Source organism: Gavialis gangeticus, unplaced genomic scaffold (assembly GCF_001723915.1).
Source record: "Gavialis gangeticus isolate Ggan-Ray unplaced genomic scaffold, GavGan_comp1, whole genome shotgun sequence".
Taxonomy (NCBI): Eukaryota; Metazoa; Chordata; order Crocodylia; family Gavialidae; genus Gavialis; species Gavialis gangeticus.
Window position 1 is genome coordinate 12,953,775 of NW_017729002.1, and position 18,198 is coordinate 12,971,972.

The 18,198-nt window shown below is 41.1% G+C and overlaps 1 protein-coding gene across 1 annotated transcript in view; it reads right to left on the reverse strand.

Moving 5' to 3' along the window:
- RBFOX1 (RNA binding protein, fox-1 homolog 1) overlaps nucleotides 1-18,198 on the reverse strand; it is a 2,526,522-nt gene that overhangs the window by 1,850,727 nt on the left and 657,597 nt on the right. The gene's annotated exons all lie outside the window — the stretch shown is intronic.

The following is an 18,198-nucleotide window of genomic DNA, read 5'->3' on the forward strand; positions in this document are numbered from 1 at the left end:
GCATTACTGCACATTAGTGCAAACAAACTTTTTTTGTGACATTAATGTGCAGTAGACTAAACCTACTGTGCATTAGCATGCGTTTTTGCCTATTGCACTAATGCACAGTAGAATTACTCTACTGTGCACAAAGCATCTCATGTAGACATGCTCTCTGTTTTTTTACCTGTGAAAGCTATAACTTTGGGGTGCTCAGCCTTCTGGCCCCTCAGCCTGGTGAGTGCTACAAGGTTGGTCCACAGGCCAGATCCTGAGTGGGGTAGATGCATTGGCTAGAATCTGTGCATAGCCTGAAAATGAAGTACTAAAAGGGTCTACATTTAGCATTCCTTTTACTTCTTCAGCAGAGGCCTATCACAGTGCCCACCAGCCTGTCATCTCCACTCCTTAACTGAAGCAATTAGTGGAGATTTTTCAGATCTCAAGGACAGCAAGAGTCCTATACTTAGATGGTAAGTTCTGTGGAAGAGGAGGATCTCCCTGTTTTCTAGGTTTGAAGACCATCTCCAAAAATAGAATGCTGATTATGACTGGGATTCCTAGGCACATCTGCAATCCAAATAAAATAATATTCTATAAAAGAGAGACTCTGAGTTTGTATGTGAGGTAGAGTTTTCTAAGCAACTGGACTGAAAAGATGCAAGTAGTTTATGATAGGCAGGCTGTGGCAGAAAGCAGGTAGGGTTTATAATTACAGAAAGCCAAGTGAATGCAAGTATCCTGCATTACTAAAATGCTTGTAGAAGTCAGAAAACATATGAAAGTGGCTTTTGGAAAAATTTTGCTTGGTTAATCATTGCCTGTTTCATGAAACCCCACTGCAACTACATATAAACATAGTAGATTGATTTAAGGAAGCCAAATAAATAATTGAAGTCAATTAAAAGTGTGAGTTTGTCATGTAACAAATAAAAGCTGAAAGTATCAAATTTTTAATAAAAAACTGAAAATAGAATATTGGACTTAATTCATTTCATACATCTTGCTGAACTGAGGGTTTATGTTGATCGTGGATAAGGTTGTTAAAACTTTCCATCTGAGATTGAAGCTGTTTTAATATTAATAGGTTCTTTATGAGAATTTAATAACAAAGACATAGAATCCTTGTATTTTGATTCATGAAGGTTAATTACTTCTAACTGGTTGGTGAGGAAAAAAAAATTGCATCTTAATTCTGATTTTAACATTTTTGGATAAATGCAAAAGGGTAATAACTTGTAGCGTTGTATTCAAGCATTTAAATCTGCCTTATATAATTTGCTTTGATGCGTTTAACCTGTTGCATGGTGCCAGTTGTACCAGGTACAATTTCTAGAACATGATTTTGTAATTACAGAAAATACTAGGTAGGTCTTGAGGAAGTGCTGACATCTTTCAAGACTTTGTGGCTCGTGCTTTCCTTTTTTAATAAAACTCTACACCTGCAGATTATTTGAGAAACTCAACATTTTAAAAAGTTTAAGCTTCTTTATTGTAAAAACCCAAAACTTTAAAAACATGAACTCTAAAGACTCAAAAAAAATACAAAGGAATTAACAATTCATCACTTTTTGAAACCTCATTTTTAATCAAATCTCACAATTTTGTAAAGAATAACATGAAGTTGGAGGTGTTCAAGTTGGCAATATATTACAATGAAACACCTCCATGACACTGTATTCATATGAGAGGGAACAGTTTCACAGCATAGAGATTGACAATGTATTGTATCAATAAATTATTTAATAACCTCCAAGGGCTCCTTAACATCCATCTTTGGTGAACTCTTCTACTGTCATATCTGCAAGACATCCACAGTGATGTCTGGCTGGTATCACAGTCATGATGACAGTTTTATTTAATTTAGGCAAATATAATTTCACAGTGTTCAAACCAAACTGAGCAACTGTTAAGTTAGGTAATTATGGGGGGCTCCTTCATCTTATTTCCTCTTTCTTCTCTTACTTTGTGTCATGCTCACTTAGTATATATATTTTTTTCCTAAACAGGTTGGAAACTCTTCAGAGAAAAGACTATTGGTTATTTAGCTTTTGAGAGATATCACAATATAAACAGTAGCACCCTGAGATCTTCCTGCAGGGAAGAAAAAACATAGGGAATTCTTTTCAACTTTTCTCTCTGAGTTCAGACAGGAGCCAATAAAATTTTTAGTTGCATTACATAAATAATATCCTGGATCTAGTTATTCACATTTTCTTTGGGGATTTGAATTTTTAGGAGAGTTAGAAGAAGTAGCTTTAAAAAGAAAAAGAAAAGACAAAAGGTTTCCCGGAACACAACAACATTAAAAAAAAAATACGGTACATAGTTTCATTCTTGCAAGGCTTCTTGGCAGTCAATCCTATTCATAAGTAGAGATGTCTTCAGACACACAAACCCAGAGGCACATTATGGTACAACAGCATCTGCCCAGGACTTTTTTGATTCTCCAAAGCAGGTATGACTTCTACCCACACAACCTCCTACCTCACTCTGAGCACCTCTATTGCTCCAGTGCTCAGTAGTACCTAACCGCCCCTCCCATTTTTTCCTCCCCTCTTCAGCAGCAGTTACCTTTGTCTATAAGGGGAGACTCAACACCTGCTATGGCTAAAGTGAGTAACTCCCATGGGTTCTAAAGCCAGGGGCTACATAAAGTGCCAAAGACAGTGCTGACGGCAGCTGCCCCCCCACACCCCCCCAAGCACTTGCTCCTTGCCAGGTCCCCCTGGGTATACCCCACTGTCTGTGAGCAGGGGCTAGAAGCAAAATACTGCCCACTGATGCCACTTTATCTGGCCCAGCCCAACACCCCACACAGCCACTCCCTGCAGCTGCTGTCCCCAGGCCAGCAGGGAGAACCCAGGGATGGGACAGGGAGCAGGGACCTGCCCACTGTCACTGGCACCAATCCTGGCAGCTGTGCAGGCTCCAGCTAAAGTGAAACATGAGCAACATGGCATCTCCCCTGCCCCCAGTCAGCTGGAAACAATGGCAGTGGCAGATGGGTCCCTGTGGCAAGGGGCAGGGAATGAGAGGTAGAACCCTGAAACTTAGCCCTGAAAGCAAGCCCACAGGTCAGGTTATGGGACCTACCAGGCTGGGAGGGGGAGGCTGTGATAATGAGGGACACCTGGGCAGAGTCATTAGCAGCCTGTCCCAAGCTGATAAAGGCAAGCACAGTAACCCAGAAGGGAGGAGAGAAAAAGATGGAGAGACCAGAGGGAATGACTATTACGAAAGGGGCATAATTTCTGGAGAGAGTGCAGCAAGGACCATAACAGGAAGAGTCTTAAGAAGTTATCCCAAAGCTGGTAGACAGGTGAGAGGTGGGGAAGAAACAAAAGCCTTAAAGAGTCGGACACTAAGCCTGAGTATAAGCCTTAAAAAAAACCAGAGTATCATAGCTACCCTGGTGAAGGGGAATGTATCATAGCTACCCTGGTGAAGGGGAATGTATCATAGCTACCCTGGTGAAGGGGAATGTATCATAGCTACCCTGGTGAAGGGGAATGTATCATAGCTACCCTGGTGAAGGGGAATGTATCATAGCTACCCTGGTGAAGGGGAATGTATCATAGCTACCCTGGTGAAGGGGAATGTATCATAGCTACCCTGGTGAAGGGGAATGTATCATAGCTACCCTGGTGAAGGGGAATGTATCATAGCTACCCTGGTGAAGGGGAATGTATCATAGCTACCCTGGTGAAGGGGAATGTATCATAGCTACCCTGGTGAAGGGGAATGTATCATAGCTACCCTGGTGAAGGGGAATGTATCATAGCTACCCTGGTGAAGGGGAATGTATCATAGCTACCCTGGTGAAGGGGAATGTATCATAGCTACCCTGGTGAAGGGGAATGTATCATAGCTACCCTGGTGAAGGGGAATGTATCATAGCTACCCTGGTGAAGGGGAATGTATTTTCTTTTCTTGCGAGAGCTGAAGCAGCCTGAATTTGTTTAGTTAACCCAGAGGGGAACTAAAAAAAGATGTGAAAAGGCGGTCCCAACAAGAAGCAGGGTGGACTCAGATATAAAGAGAGAGAAAGCAAACATGGAGGAGTACGGGACTCAAGCAGACTCAGTGAGCAAAGGAACCAGAGTGAGCCCAGAGAGGTTCAGGGTGCACCAAGGTCCTGCAGAGAGGCAAGAAGGTGAGAGGCAGAAGGTAGAGAGGCCAAAGGTCTGTTGTCTGGACTGGGGGACAAGACAACCGAAGCTGAGAGATGACAGAACACCACATTAACATCCGTATGACCTGTAAACAGGTCCGTTCTTAAATAACAGCTCATAGGAATTATATTGTGTGGCAGGCACTAGGAAGGAGGTGAACTTTGCGTAAGACAAGCTCCAGGGCAGGAAAAGAGCACGAGTGGTGCTTGTCCTGTGTCAGTCCTTCATTCCTTACCTGGTCCCTGCTTGGTACCCTGGGTATCCCTCACCAGCCTGGGCTTCAGACACAACTCAGACTCTGCAGGGAACCCAGGCATCTGCACCTGTGTGGATTGGAGCCTCACGCAAGCAAGCTACTCTGTTGGAGGGGGGTGCAACTGTCCCACTGCACCCCCTCTATCTACTCCATGCATTTTGATTCTGAAATCTCCTTCAAATGCAAAGAGTAGCCTATATACTTTAAAGGGAGTCCCTCTTTAGTACCTCTCTATTCCCTTATTGTATTCTATCATTAGTATAACTGTCCCTTCACCTAATGAATAGTTTTATTGGAAATTTATGGATTCATAGTTTGTAAGGGGTTGGAAGGGACCTTGCAAGATTATCGGGTCCAGCTCCCCTGCACGAGCTCAGGAAAGCTAACTGGGGTCAGGTGACCCCAGCAAGGTAACTATTCAGTCTCCTCTTGAATATTTCCAGGGTGGGTGAATGCACCACCTCTGGAAGGAACTTATTCCACAGTCTGGACACCTTGACTGTGAAGAAGTTTTTCCTAGTGTTAATCCTGAAACTATCTGCCAGGAGTTTCTAGCTATTACTCCTGGTTTTTCCCCAAGAGTGCCTTGGTGAATGGGTAGGCAAGTGAGAAGTGATCTGGCACATTTATAAACAAAAATCCTGTTTGCCCAGCAGTGACAAGAAAAGCCATATTTCATTCAGAAACAGTATATCATCTCTGGCACACTGGCTTCCCACAAAGTGTGATGCTCTTTTACATACAAGAAGATTCTTCAGAGTCACCCCTCTTTGTCCAGAAAGCACTAGAGAATATGCATCAGAATCACTAAATTATTATCTGGTTATTGTAAAAAATAATTGTAAATATATCCGAACACTTGATGGAAATTAGTTATTCCGGAAATTAGTAATTCAGATAAAATAGCATTAATTCAATAGGAGAAGACTGAAGGGCTCCTCACCTACCAACATAAAAAGAAATATTAAGATGAAATCTAGAATGATTTTAATGGCAAAGTTATTGAGTTTCCCTTTCTCTTTAACTTGTTCCGTTTTTGGGTGTGTTTTTTTTAATTTTGTGATGTAAATATTTTAGCTGACAGTTTCATCATTTTGCCAAAATGTAACAGGGTTCTTTGTGGAGTCTTGTGGGGGATTTTTTTGACAGAAAAACAGCATGTGAAAAAAAATGTTCCTTTTTAATTATTATTTTTCTATTTGGTTTACTTCGGTTGACAGCTCTTTAACCATAAATTTCACTGGTTTTGGTATTGAACATGCTCCCCCAATCCCTGCAAGAATGTCTTTATGGGTAACTGCAGTATCAGAGATTAAATTCATCATAAACAGGCAAGCTGTGTACAAAATGAGAAAATGAAAAGCAACAAGTATGGACTTAAGGTTTAGTTTAGTTGTCAGGATCAAATGGATTTTTCTATATACAAACAAGGAATCAGGATAAAAGTTACTTACTTTACACATGCGCATAGGTATTAGGGCTGTGCAAAGTTTTGGTTCCTGATTTGATTTGGCAGACATTCAGCCCGATTCGGTGGCCGACTCTCTGAATCCAAATCGAATCAGAGCACCCTTTAATCTCTCCAAAGTGAATCAGAACCCTCCAAATTGATTCGGAGAGATTTGAAGATTCAGACATAGAGACAACTTTAAATGTTTTTTCTATATACCTCTAGGCAGCAGGGGCTCATGAGTGCTGCAATGCTGGGGTACATGGAATTTCCCACAGAAGCATGGGGGGCTCCCCAGCACACTCAGCAGCAGAGCAGGAAGTGGACCAGAAGCACTTCTGGTCCAGTTCTGGGTCTGCTGGGGAGCATGTGGGGGGGCACCCCCATGCCCCCCAGCTTGGGGAATGGTGCCTCCTGCATCTGTGGAGGCACCTGGGGTCCCTCTGTGGCCAAATCCCCGAGATGGGGGGGTAGGGCCCCAGCGTGCTCTCCAGCTGAGCCGGAAGTGGACTGGAAGTAGTTCCAGTCCACTTCGGGGTTCACTGCCAAGCATGTGGAGACACCCCCCCACACTCCTCCAGGATGCTCCATGCACTCCAGTATTGCAGCGACCATGAGCCATGCCTGCTACGTCAAGGTATGTAGAAAAAACTTTTAAAGCTCTGTCTATGTCCGAATCATTGATTCTCCAAATCAGCATTGAATCTTCAAATTGAATCAGGGACAGTGATCTGAATCAATGAATCAAATCAGTGTCCCAGATTCAGGCTGTATCCGAATCTGAATTGAATAGGACCCACTTCTCACACACCCAACAGGTATTTCAGCACTAATAACTCTATCATAACGTTGATCCGTGTCTTTCAATTAAATAGTTACAAAATTCAAGCATTTGTGTTCTTTTAAAGCAAAAGTATTTTGCAAAATCAAGAAAATGATGATCTAGTGAAAAGGCTAGTAAGTATTTGTAGTACATATCAAATATATGAAAAATACTCATACAATAAATATTCATCAATACATATCAACAAAAGTTAAAACTGTAGTTAGGTATCAAGACTAAAATAAATACTAGGATACCAAAATGTTATATGAAGATCAAGGTGAATGAAAAGCTCTTTCCTAACTGGAAATTTAACCACATTCCTTTCTCTCTTCAGCAAAACCAGAAGATATTCTTTTTGCATTAATTATTGTTAATTTCTTCAACCATCAGCCAATTATTGCAAAAGAGCAGGGGTGTCCAACCTTATTGAATGTGGGGCTGGATCATGAACTTTATCACCCAGTGGGCTGGTGAGCCATATTCAAAGACCTCACAGGAAGTGGTATTGCATCACCCCCCTGAAACGAAAGTACAGTGTTTACTTTCATTTCTCATCGCAGAACTTTGGACCTTAGAAAACAGCTTAGAGGGCGGCATGGCGGCCCAAGGGCCATATGTTGGACAAGCCTGCAATAGAGGAGCATATGTAATGAAGCAAAAGATGAAAACATGCAAAATTATTTACACAGTAAAATTATATCTGTATTCTTATATCTAGATCTACCCCATATAGATTTGGTACCAAAAAATCACAGCACTCCGCACACTACATTCAGCTGAAGAGCCTTTAAACAACATTATAGTATCAAATTACTTACCAATAATTTGAATACTGGAGACTTAACCTTAACTGTACATTCAATGAACTCTGAAACAATTCTTTCACCCCAATCACCACAGTGTTGGTCTACTGCAAAATGAACAGTGCAACTTTTTTAGATAATAAAATGCTGTCCTTCCTGAGGGAAACAAAAAGCTATATTTGGCCATGTTCAACTTAGTGCACAGTATTAGTATGTTTTGTGGCTGGACTAAATTAGAAATACCAGTGAGTACTGCAAGTCTCCAAGTAAGAAAGAATATTTAAATGTGTAAATTGCTAATTTCCCTAGAATGAGGCTGTTTTTATTATGGAAGCCATGGTTAGTGTCTCCAAATTGTTACTCTGCAACCTTGTATTGGAGTTGCACTGGCTTACAATATCCCACAAACATGGAGATCAGTATCTTCAGAAGCAATAATTCTTAGCAATACTACTAAAATGTCCCTATGCTGCACAAACTCAATCCTTTGGCAAACTAATATTTTGGCACAGTATTGTACCAATAATAAGAAAAGGACTAATATTTTGTGAGTTATACTCAAGCTCTTTTGCGTGTAAAAATTTGAGGCCATTTTCACAGATAAGCTACTTTTCCACTAAGCCACAAAAAGTCTTTTTAAAGCCTAGTTAACATTCAGGTTTAAGCAGACCTGGAATAGAAGAGTACTATGAAAAAATAACCTTCCATTGTATTTAACAAGTGGTTTAAATATGGATCCTTGGATTCACTGCTATTGCTGAAAATGCAGGACAGATCTATTAACTGCAAGAAACAGAGCTGGCATACATCATAGTGCATTTTCTGTTCCTCCAAGATGTTAGGCATCTTCAAAAGTAAAAGTTGGAACTTTGAAACGGATATGGGGATGTGAAACAAGAGTAGCTCACTTGTATCACCTTCAAGTCAAGACCTATGACACAGCTCCTATAACATCTGCACCTTATATATAGTTGACCTCCTTCTGAGCAATACAGAGAGGGGTGCATTTTGTCACAAAGAACTTCTGGTAAAAAAGGCAACCATTTTATTGTTGAGGACCCTTTGGGCACATTCTACTTGAAATTTAAATGATAAACTAAAACCTAAGGCATTTTTAACTTCAACCTACAAAATAAAAAACAAGGCATGGAAAATCCTTCTTCAGATTAACAGAAATAGCACAAGACCGAAAATAACAAGCAAGTAAAATTCAGTATCACTTCAGGAAGGAAGGGAAAGAGAGAGCAAAAATATTCTCATTGATTTCACCAATTAAGTAATTAGAGTAACAAGGAAGGTGAACGTTGCATTAAGTTTCTACGTCCTATTATCAGAGCATAACCTCTTTTATATACAATCATTAAGTCTGACAACATTTGTATATCTGGACATGCTGATGAGCTTACTGAAATCAAATCCAAGATATAAATATTTTTAATATTTTCACACCCACTAGAGGCTTTGCTTCCAGCAAGATTTCTCCCCTCACCCCCTTGTAACATAACAGAGAGAATAGAGGCAAACTGCACCCAGGCAATGAAGAGTAGGGATAAATAAAGGGATAAGCAGCCAGAGCCCCTTAAATGAGAAATGCCTATTATTGCTGGTAGCACAGCAATAGTACAATAGGAGAATAACCTGGGGAAGCAACAAAAGAGTTATGGCAGTATAGCTGCTGTAGGCTATCCTGAAGAATGTTAGAGAAGACCTGCAGACTGCCCAGGGAGGCAGGGCTCTGCTGGCATATAAAACCAGGCTAGGGTCAGAGCAAATGGTCTGGCCCTTGAGGCAGAAGGGAAAGGAGCTATACAGGGAGATGCCTGGTAATAATAGACTGAGATCCTGCTATGTCTACTGAGTAGCAAGTAAAGAGTTGAGGGCTGGCAGGGGATTAGAACAAGTATTGCATTAGAAGAAAGAGACTGCATTAGAGAGCCATCAGGCTTGGAGAATTAAGGTATAGTCAGTACACCAGTGGTTTGGGCAGGACTAAAAAGGGGTGAGAGGAACTCCCAGTGGTGCTCAAGGGGTACATGGCGATCTGGAGTCCTATAAGAAGGCAGGGGCTTGAGTGTAGCAAGAGAGAAATAATATCCTGGGAGAGGCAAAATGAGTATTAAGGACCCATAGCCCATGAGGGGCAAGAACAGGGCTAGCAAGTCCACAGGGGCAGAGCTGAGGGCCATGGGGCTCACAGCCCAGAAAGCATTGGAGATTGGGGCCAGAGGGCCCACAGCTCAGACAAAGCAGAGATGAGAATCCAAGAGGATGAGACAAGGACTGGACCCTGAGTAGCCAGACCTGGTGTAGTGGGTCTAGGTCAAAGGGACCAGCAAGAGCAGGGGAGGTAGAGGCCAGCAAGTCCAAGGCCCTGACAAAGGAGTAGAGGCCTACGGTGGCCTTGTGGTGCCCACTTAAATGATGACTGGAAATACCCGTGAGTCATAGGTATGGCTGTAGGGGAGACTCAGAGGCAGTGAATAGTCCATAAGGCAATAGGTGCCCTATGGAGACATGTTCAGGTCAAGAGGGCTGACATATTGGGAAGGGTTAAGTACACGTAGCAGGGTCCAAGAAGGTTCTGTGAGTAAAGAGGACCAGATTGCTCCAAGACCCTTTGGCAGCCTCCCTTTACAAGTTTTATTCATAAGATCAAGGCATGGCAAGAAAGAGCAAAGAGAGGGACCTCAGAATTACAGTGGAGCAGGAGCTGAGTTGCCACCAGAGAGCATGACAGCTGACCCTGGAGCACCAATCCTGTTGCATGTCCAGCATAAAAAGCATTTATGAGAATGGATATGAGAAACCAAACATACCCTTGGTTCTAAAAATTCAGTTTAGCTGATCCATAATTGATATAGGGGTGCCAATTGAAAGCCATCCACAGACAACTTTTCTTCCTTAACAACAGCATGTTTCTCTTTTATGGTATTATATATTTTTAGGAGAAATAACATTAGGTAGGTGCCAATTCTAGTATTATAAAAGACTTGTCTGTCTGTCTGCAACACTTTGGCTGCTGAGACAACCAATCAGAGTGCAAATAATCACAATGCTTACTGAAACAACGAAAAAGAGTGCTCTGCACAGACAGAAGTGCTGCCATGACAATGGAGACTGAGGGGGCGGAGCAGGGGGGGATGAGGTCAGCACTGCTCGTCTTACCACCCCCCACTGGACCCCTCAGTCCCCACTGTCATGGTAGTACCATCCCCACCATCCCCCAGCAGGGCCACAAGGGGGGGGGGGAAGGACAGTGGTGCCAGCGTCACCCCCCTCCCAGGCCCTGCTCCTTGGAGGCAGAGGGGGACAGAGGGGTGGAAATGGGCCTGGACCTGATGCAGCAGGGGGGCACAGTGGGGATGGGGCTGGACTAGGAGTGGGGGCAGGGGCAGGCACAGGTCTCTGTCCCTGTCCCACCCCATGACAGCAGGGACTGAGGGGCCAGAGCAGGTGGGCAAAGCAGGGGTGCACAGAGCTGGACACAGGGAGAATGGCCCACAGGGCCAGAGGCAGAGTGGAGGCAGCATGGGGCACTGGGTGGTGCTGCTCTGTCCCTGCCCACCCCCACACCATCATTCTTGAGGCTAGTGAATATATGATAAGATCTGTGAACATTCACTCATCCAGATAGTGGGCTTTATCTTCCTCTCAGTCACATGGCTATAAATCGGGCATGGCATGGCTGCTGTAGAAGTGATGAGAGAAGAGGATCTGTCCTGTGGTCCTGACTTAGCAAGCATGAAGAAAATTAAAAAGAAAAACCCACATTCAGAGAGATATATAATAAACCTTAAAGTTCACTCACACAGAATGCTATGGAGGAAACAGGATTCAGGGAGCTAGGCTACATGCAAAGAATAAACTAAAAAAACTGAAAAACCAAGAAATTCATTCATTCCAACATTAATGACTGAAAACTGAGGGTTCTTTCTTCCTTCATTGTAAAGATGTGCTTTGACATTTTTTTTACATTCTGTCATTTTTGGCAGATATAACTGGACAAGCTTCGTATGATGCCTAAGACTCTGTTCTAACATATTTATTAGAACTGTGAAGTGAAAAGAAAGACTTAATGTATAGATATCAAATGTAAATGATATTAGCCATTATACCGTGAATATTAACTATCTGCCTAGGAAATAAGCTTATATTTTGCCAAGTAACTTACCTATGTAAACCAATAGGCTGCTTCATCTATGGAATATGATTATATCAATGCAAATAACCATCATTTTCAACAGAATTTGTATTGAAAAAAAGGAAAAATCATTTTAAAGAAATGTAAATGTAGGTCATGAAAAAACAACTATTTGGCAAATTACTAGCTAGTGAAACAGCTCGTAATTCAGGACCAATTGTAAATTTGTCAATATAAGAATCAGAGAGAAACTTTTACTTACTACAGGTATGTAAAGTAGGGATGTGCAAAGCATCGGCCCCCAATTCAATTTGGCTCAATTCAGTGGCCAGATCTCCGAATCCAAATCAAATCAGAGGACCCTTTAATCTCTCCAAATCAAATCAGAACCCTCCAAATCAATTTGGAGAGATTCAGAAAGATTCAGCAATTTGGACATAGACACAGCTTTAAATGTTTTTTCTACGTACCTCTAGGTGGGGTTTGTAAATACTGAGGTAGGGCACAGGGGGCTTGTGAATACCGAGATGCTGGGGCACAAGAAGCGTCCCACAGCAGCATGGGGGGCTCACCAATGTGCTCAGCAGCAGACCCAAAAGTGAACCAAAAGCACTTCTGGTCCACTTCCAGGTCCACTGGGGAGTGCACAGGGCCCCCCCTCAGCACTCCCACAGGTCAGCAACTGGTACCTTCCTAGTCTGGGGTTAGACCAATCACTGAGCTGGGAGGTAATGGGGGAGGCCCCCCTGTGGAAGCCTCTGGTGGACCCAGAAGTGGATCAGAAGTAGTTCTGGTCCACTTCGGGGGTCACTACCAAGCACGTGGAGGGCCCACCTCCCATACTCCTCTGGGAGGCTCCATGTGCCCCAGCATCACAGCATTCACAAGCAATGCTGGTCCCTTGAGGTATGTAGAAAAAACATTTAAAGCTGTGTTTATGGCTGAATTGCTGATTTCCCAAATCAGCATCGAATCTTCAGATTCAGATTTGGCCAAATCAAATCAGGGACAGTTATCCAAATCAACAAATCGAATCACTGTCCCTAATTCGGGACAAATCTGAATACTAATCTAATAGGGCTTGCTTTGCACAACCCAAACGTACAGGCACTTGTTGCACCCAGTCTATGTTCATATGGCATATTTTAAGTTGCCTAAGTGTGGACTAGGAGCAAACGGTATAAATGGCCATTCACTGAGAGCTATATGGGGAACTCAGTGTAAGGAACTTGAGGTGTGGGGAATATCTGGTTATCTTATAGGCCTCTAATGGAATAGAAGCAAGGATCTCATTGATGGGCTCTTGTGACGGGCTGTGGAAGCTGCAAAGCAATTCGTACACCACTGTGGAGCCCATCCTACCTCTACTTCAGTTTTCATATTCTAAATAGCAAATCTGTAATTAATGAGTGGGAAGCCTCACATAATTCTAATACAATAGCTACAGAATACATATTGATTATGTTATGTAATAATACACATACCAAGAAAGGGTATGCATCTTGAAACTCCTTTAGTTCATAGTGTACCAAGAATTTCTTACAAGGATCTAGTCATTCTGTAAGTATATGGTAACAAATCATGAACATATAGCATAAATAACCCTTTCCCCATAGAAGACTGTATTTCATTGCATAAACTATAAAGCTGTAGTCTTATACTTACAAACCTAGTGTATATTATTTCAAATTAGTACCAAAAGCAAATAACTATAATGTTAACTGGAAACTTAATACCAAAATGTTGAACTGCCACTAACTTCTGAACTCAGCTCTGCATTTCTGTGAAGAAGCTTAACTTAAGAAGTTTGTACAGTGAACTACATAAAATACATTCTATGGCTGAATATAAGAACATTAGATCACATCTTCAGCAAGGAAGAGCTAGGATGCATATTGTCAACATGCCTTTAACAGATCATTTGCGTTCCCTTTTTTCCAGGCTGATCTAATTTGGTTCCACACAAGTCATGGTGGTAGCTACAGGCAAACAGCATGCAGGCATGCACATACTTTCTTTCTTTTCCCCTCAGAGAACACAATAGAGAGGCAGTAGGATAGATGCTACAGTAACTGTAAACCGACAGCTATCATATTGATTTCCTTGTAGCTAGTCAAGTTTTGCAGCACAGCCCTGATACATGCTTGGCTTCTGCTGTGTTTACATCCCATTGGCTCAGCAGGAATAGAGTAAATATATTGGGGTGTTCCTGAATAGGAATGAATCATGTGCCTAAATGTTTTGCTTAGTTGGGACCTCAAGTGCTGGCTTAGATCTTGTCCATCACATTTAGTGAAGGCACTGAATTGTGGATTTTATAGAATATGTGGATTTTATAGTGGCTTGGGATGACCCAATTCCCTATGCATCAGGTCCATAGTTGTTTCCTACAATAATTAAAAAAAACCCAACAAAATGATTATTTGAAAACATGGGTACAAATATTATATACATCTAAAAACAATTATCTGGGGTATATTTTCATTCTAGTATCATGCTACACAGCTGCTGCAAGTACATGCAAGTACTTTGGCACTTGAGATTCTGGTAACCTACAAACAACTGCACCAATTAAATTGGGTATTTATTGGATACTTTTTAATGCTTCCTGAAGTATACTCTCAACTCACTCCTCTTAGGATCATTTACAAAAGGGATTCTAGCAGGAAGGGGAAAACAAACACTCAGAAGTATACAATAAGCCTATTATATCTGAAAGCTTGTAATCTGTAATAAAGTGATTGCCAATGGTTTTTGGCAGATTATGCAGTTTTCTAATGTCAGAAAAGTGCTCAAAACAAACACAAACAACACTGCACAAGGAAATATTAGTCTCTGGAAATAGAGGAGCCAGAAAGTGTTTGAAAAAGAAAAAAGCTGAATGACCCTGACATTTTCAGCAGGGTTCTAACACCTTCAGTGACTTCCACTAGGTTTTCAGTATCTACACGGACATTCATCATGTATGACAAACAACATTTGGAATGAGAATCTGTAGGACACAAAGGACTAAATAATAAGATACAATTTTTGGGTGGGGGAAACGGGGAGTCGTCTCTCTTAGATGATCAGTACAAGGCAATCCAGTGCAAGGCAGCTGTAATGGGAAGGTTTTATCACAGACAGCAAACTCTGGTTTATTTACTTACTGGGATATTCTCATTGTTCTGATTCCCTGGCAGCAACCCCTTGCTTCCAAATGATCACCTGATAAGTGGTCACTATTAAATAATTTACCATTATTAACATTCCCCTTGAAGTGGGAAGTTGACCACATTTTATTCTACATAATGGTGTCATTCTCAGTTTCTAGTTAACACATAGAAAAAAAGAACTACCCCCCAAAAAACTTCACACTAGTTTTTTTGCAGATACCAAATATTAAAATGTCTATGGAGGCTTCAAGTCTCCTCCAGTCTTCTACAGGTCAAGGATTGACTCACAGTGGCAGAAGAGTATGGGATAGCTATACTGAAATCTTAAATTTGCTAATGCCTCTCTGAAACCATATCATGTTCTCTAGGACTAAGAGACTTCAGTCTATAAGATTATCAATCTGGGAATTTTCAAGTATGCATGGTTGAAATTAATATGGCTAAACTAGTTAACATTTCACACTCAAGACTCAGTATACAGTATCAAGATATACAGTATTGATATATGGCTGATGTTAAACTCCTTTCTATAAACAGTAACATTAACTGCTTGAATGCCCAAGAGGATAATACCTGATGTGCAGCACTCTTGGGATACATTTTTCAACCTGTTATTGGTAACAGGGGGCGTGTGTGTGTGTGTGTGTGTGTGTGTGTGTGTGAGATTTCTAAGCTAGAACACTGAAAGCTCTTTATTCTACACTAAGTCACCCAATTTCTTCAAGCTGCTTTTCTGTTTGTTATTTTAATACATCTCACAAATTTACAGAGGAAGTACTGCCCTGTATGTCCCTTTGCTAATCAGTGTCATAAATGGAATTATACCAAGAAATATTGGCATAGATATAATAAAAAGAGAAACATAAAATGTATTTACTGCCACATGAGATGTTTTCATTTATTTTAAGTACCCCTTCCAAGAAAAGTGCATAACTTGGAGCATGACATCAAAAAGCCTACGTTAAAGACACTCATTAACAAGTACTTGTCACCTTACAAAAGCAAAAAAACCCCATGTAGTTAAATTTATAGACACATACACATTACACATTCACACAGTATGGATGGGTGGTCTTTGGCAGACTTATGGATAAGACTGGAAAATCCTGCCCGAGTATCAATTTTGACATTTGTTTTATTACTTAGAACAATTTCCAAATTTCAAAAGTTGAAGAGAAAATTACTAGAATATTTCACCCAGTTTTTCTTGTCATAATCTAAAACAAAAGTAAAAGTTTAGCACATTTTGCTCTAGAGCATTTATAATAAAAGCAAAAGAAAGGAAAGGTTAAATTCAGCTGCTAAAGTGTAACCAATTTTGTTCATCCAGGCTTTTGTTACCAGAACATTTCAGAAGTACAAAAATATTTAGAAATTTAAAGATGAAGAGGGTTTTTTTTAAAGTTTCATTTTCGCTGAAATAATAGGACAAATTCTACCATAATTGACAAATATTTTGGCTCCCCTCCACCCAGCTTTTATTTATTTATTTTGTAAATCTATTGTTCATTAAAATAATTTCACTCCACTGCAGCATAGAATATCAAGGAGGTCATCCATATGCAAAGACGCCAGGCTTCCCTTTATGGACACAACTTCAACCTGCAAAATTCCCAGGATTCTGGAAGTTCACTGCTGATACACTAGATCTCTGCCAAAACTTGAGATACCCAAGTCCCTACTTTTCCTTCAAAATTAGACTTGTAAATGGCTAGTCTTGCTTTTCCAGTGTCATCTTTTAAATTATGAAAGGCAAACAAAATTGGCCATACCCAAGCCCATTTGATCTAGTGGGAAAATTTCCTTCCTGATTTTGAAAAACTCAGTTAGTTTCACTCACACTACTCTGAAAACACAACTCACTAGCTAGTTGTGGGTGAAAGTAGCTGGAAAAGGAAAGGCTCAAATAGAACAGGGAAAAATTTAAATTTTTGGAAAAAAGATTGGTAACAAATCAGGGGCTACCCCACTGAGTCCGCACAGGAAAGAGAATGCATAGAATAAGCCAAAAAACTATTTATCAGGCTTTTCTGGTGTCTACAATTATGCCAGCCATAAAACTCAATAACTAGTCACTTAATATATACTAGTGGCACAGTTACTTTCTAACCATGTTTGCTTATCACTACATTTGTAAGGATAACACAATTTTGAACTAACTAAAATTCACTATCTGAAAGATCACATGTAGTTATTTGATACCGTCAGTAAACACACTGTGAATTTAATTAGGAAAAGAAAAAAACCCATCCATTCAGAGCAAGCAGAAGCTAGTTAAAAAACCCCTAAGTATTATTTTTAAAATATATCTCCAGTTTGAAAATATTCAAAAGTAGCAGTTTAACTTATTTTCCTATATGCCAACATGTTCAACTTATGGCCCTTCTTATCTGGTACAGGAAGTTCTATTAGGAGGAAATAAATGATATACTGCCCTTAAAAAAAGAGAAGCATCTTTTAATGCCAGCTTCCAAATCATGGCCTTTTGCACTTCAGGAGATTAACTACAAAGCATACTGTCAACTGACAGTAACACCGATGTCAGTGCACTAAGATTGATAACCTTCAATAAGAACCTTCCTAGCACTGTTAGCTGTTGCTGATCTGTTCTGCTTTCTGTAGGAACCCCATTTATAATGAGGCATAACAGGTTTTGTTCCTTTATAATTTGAAGTAGAGAAATACAAACTTTAGAAATAAAGTGTAAGGCATTTCTGCAACCTTCAGCATTGCATTCTGTAGCCAATAATTTGTTCTATTTATTTTGAGTGATGCTTTTGATTTTGAGGAGATTTTGGCCACTGCTTTTCCAACAACCTTCTAATTTTTGTAGTTGGACAGCTAACTTGTTTGAAGATCAGCTCCTATGATGACAGAAAGGCATCTTCTACCAGGCTTCTAGCACACAAACACTAAGAAATGGACCTGCTGTTCAGAACAGCTGTTAGGCTAAGCACAGATATTCAGGGGCATTAGGGAGAGGTTACATTGATTCAGAGTAGCTGCCCAACATCAGGAAAGTCAGGAGGGGAGGAGGGGTAGCCATGAGGTTGAGGATCCAGCATGCTGGAGGGGATTGGGGGTCTGCTGAGGGATGGGGAGAATGCACAACTTGTGGATGGGGGGACAGGCATGACCTGTGAATGGGATGCAGGGCAGGCAGGACCTATGGAGGGTAGGGAGGCAGGTGCAACCCACGGGTGGGGTCCCCCACAACAAACCTACATCTCCATCCCCCCCCACCTCTCCCCACACTGGGACTTACTTGCTTGACTCCAGCAGCAGCAAATACTGATAAAAGCAGCTGCACCCAGAACAGCTTGCAGGTTGGCAGTTGAGAATGCTGGCTGGTGGGGAGGGGACAGCAAGAGGTAGTGGGGTGAAAATAGACCAGTTCAGGGGAAGGGGGAGTA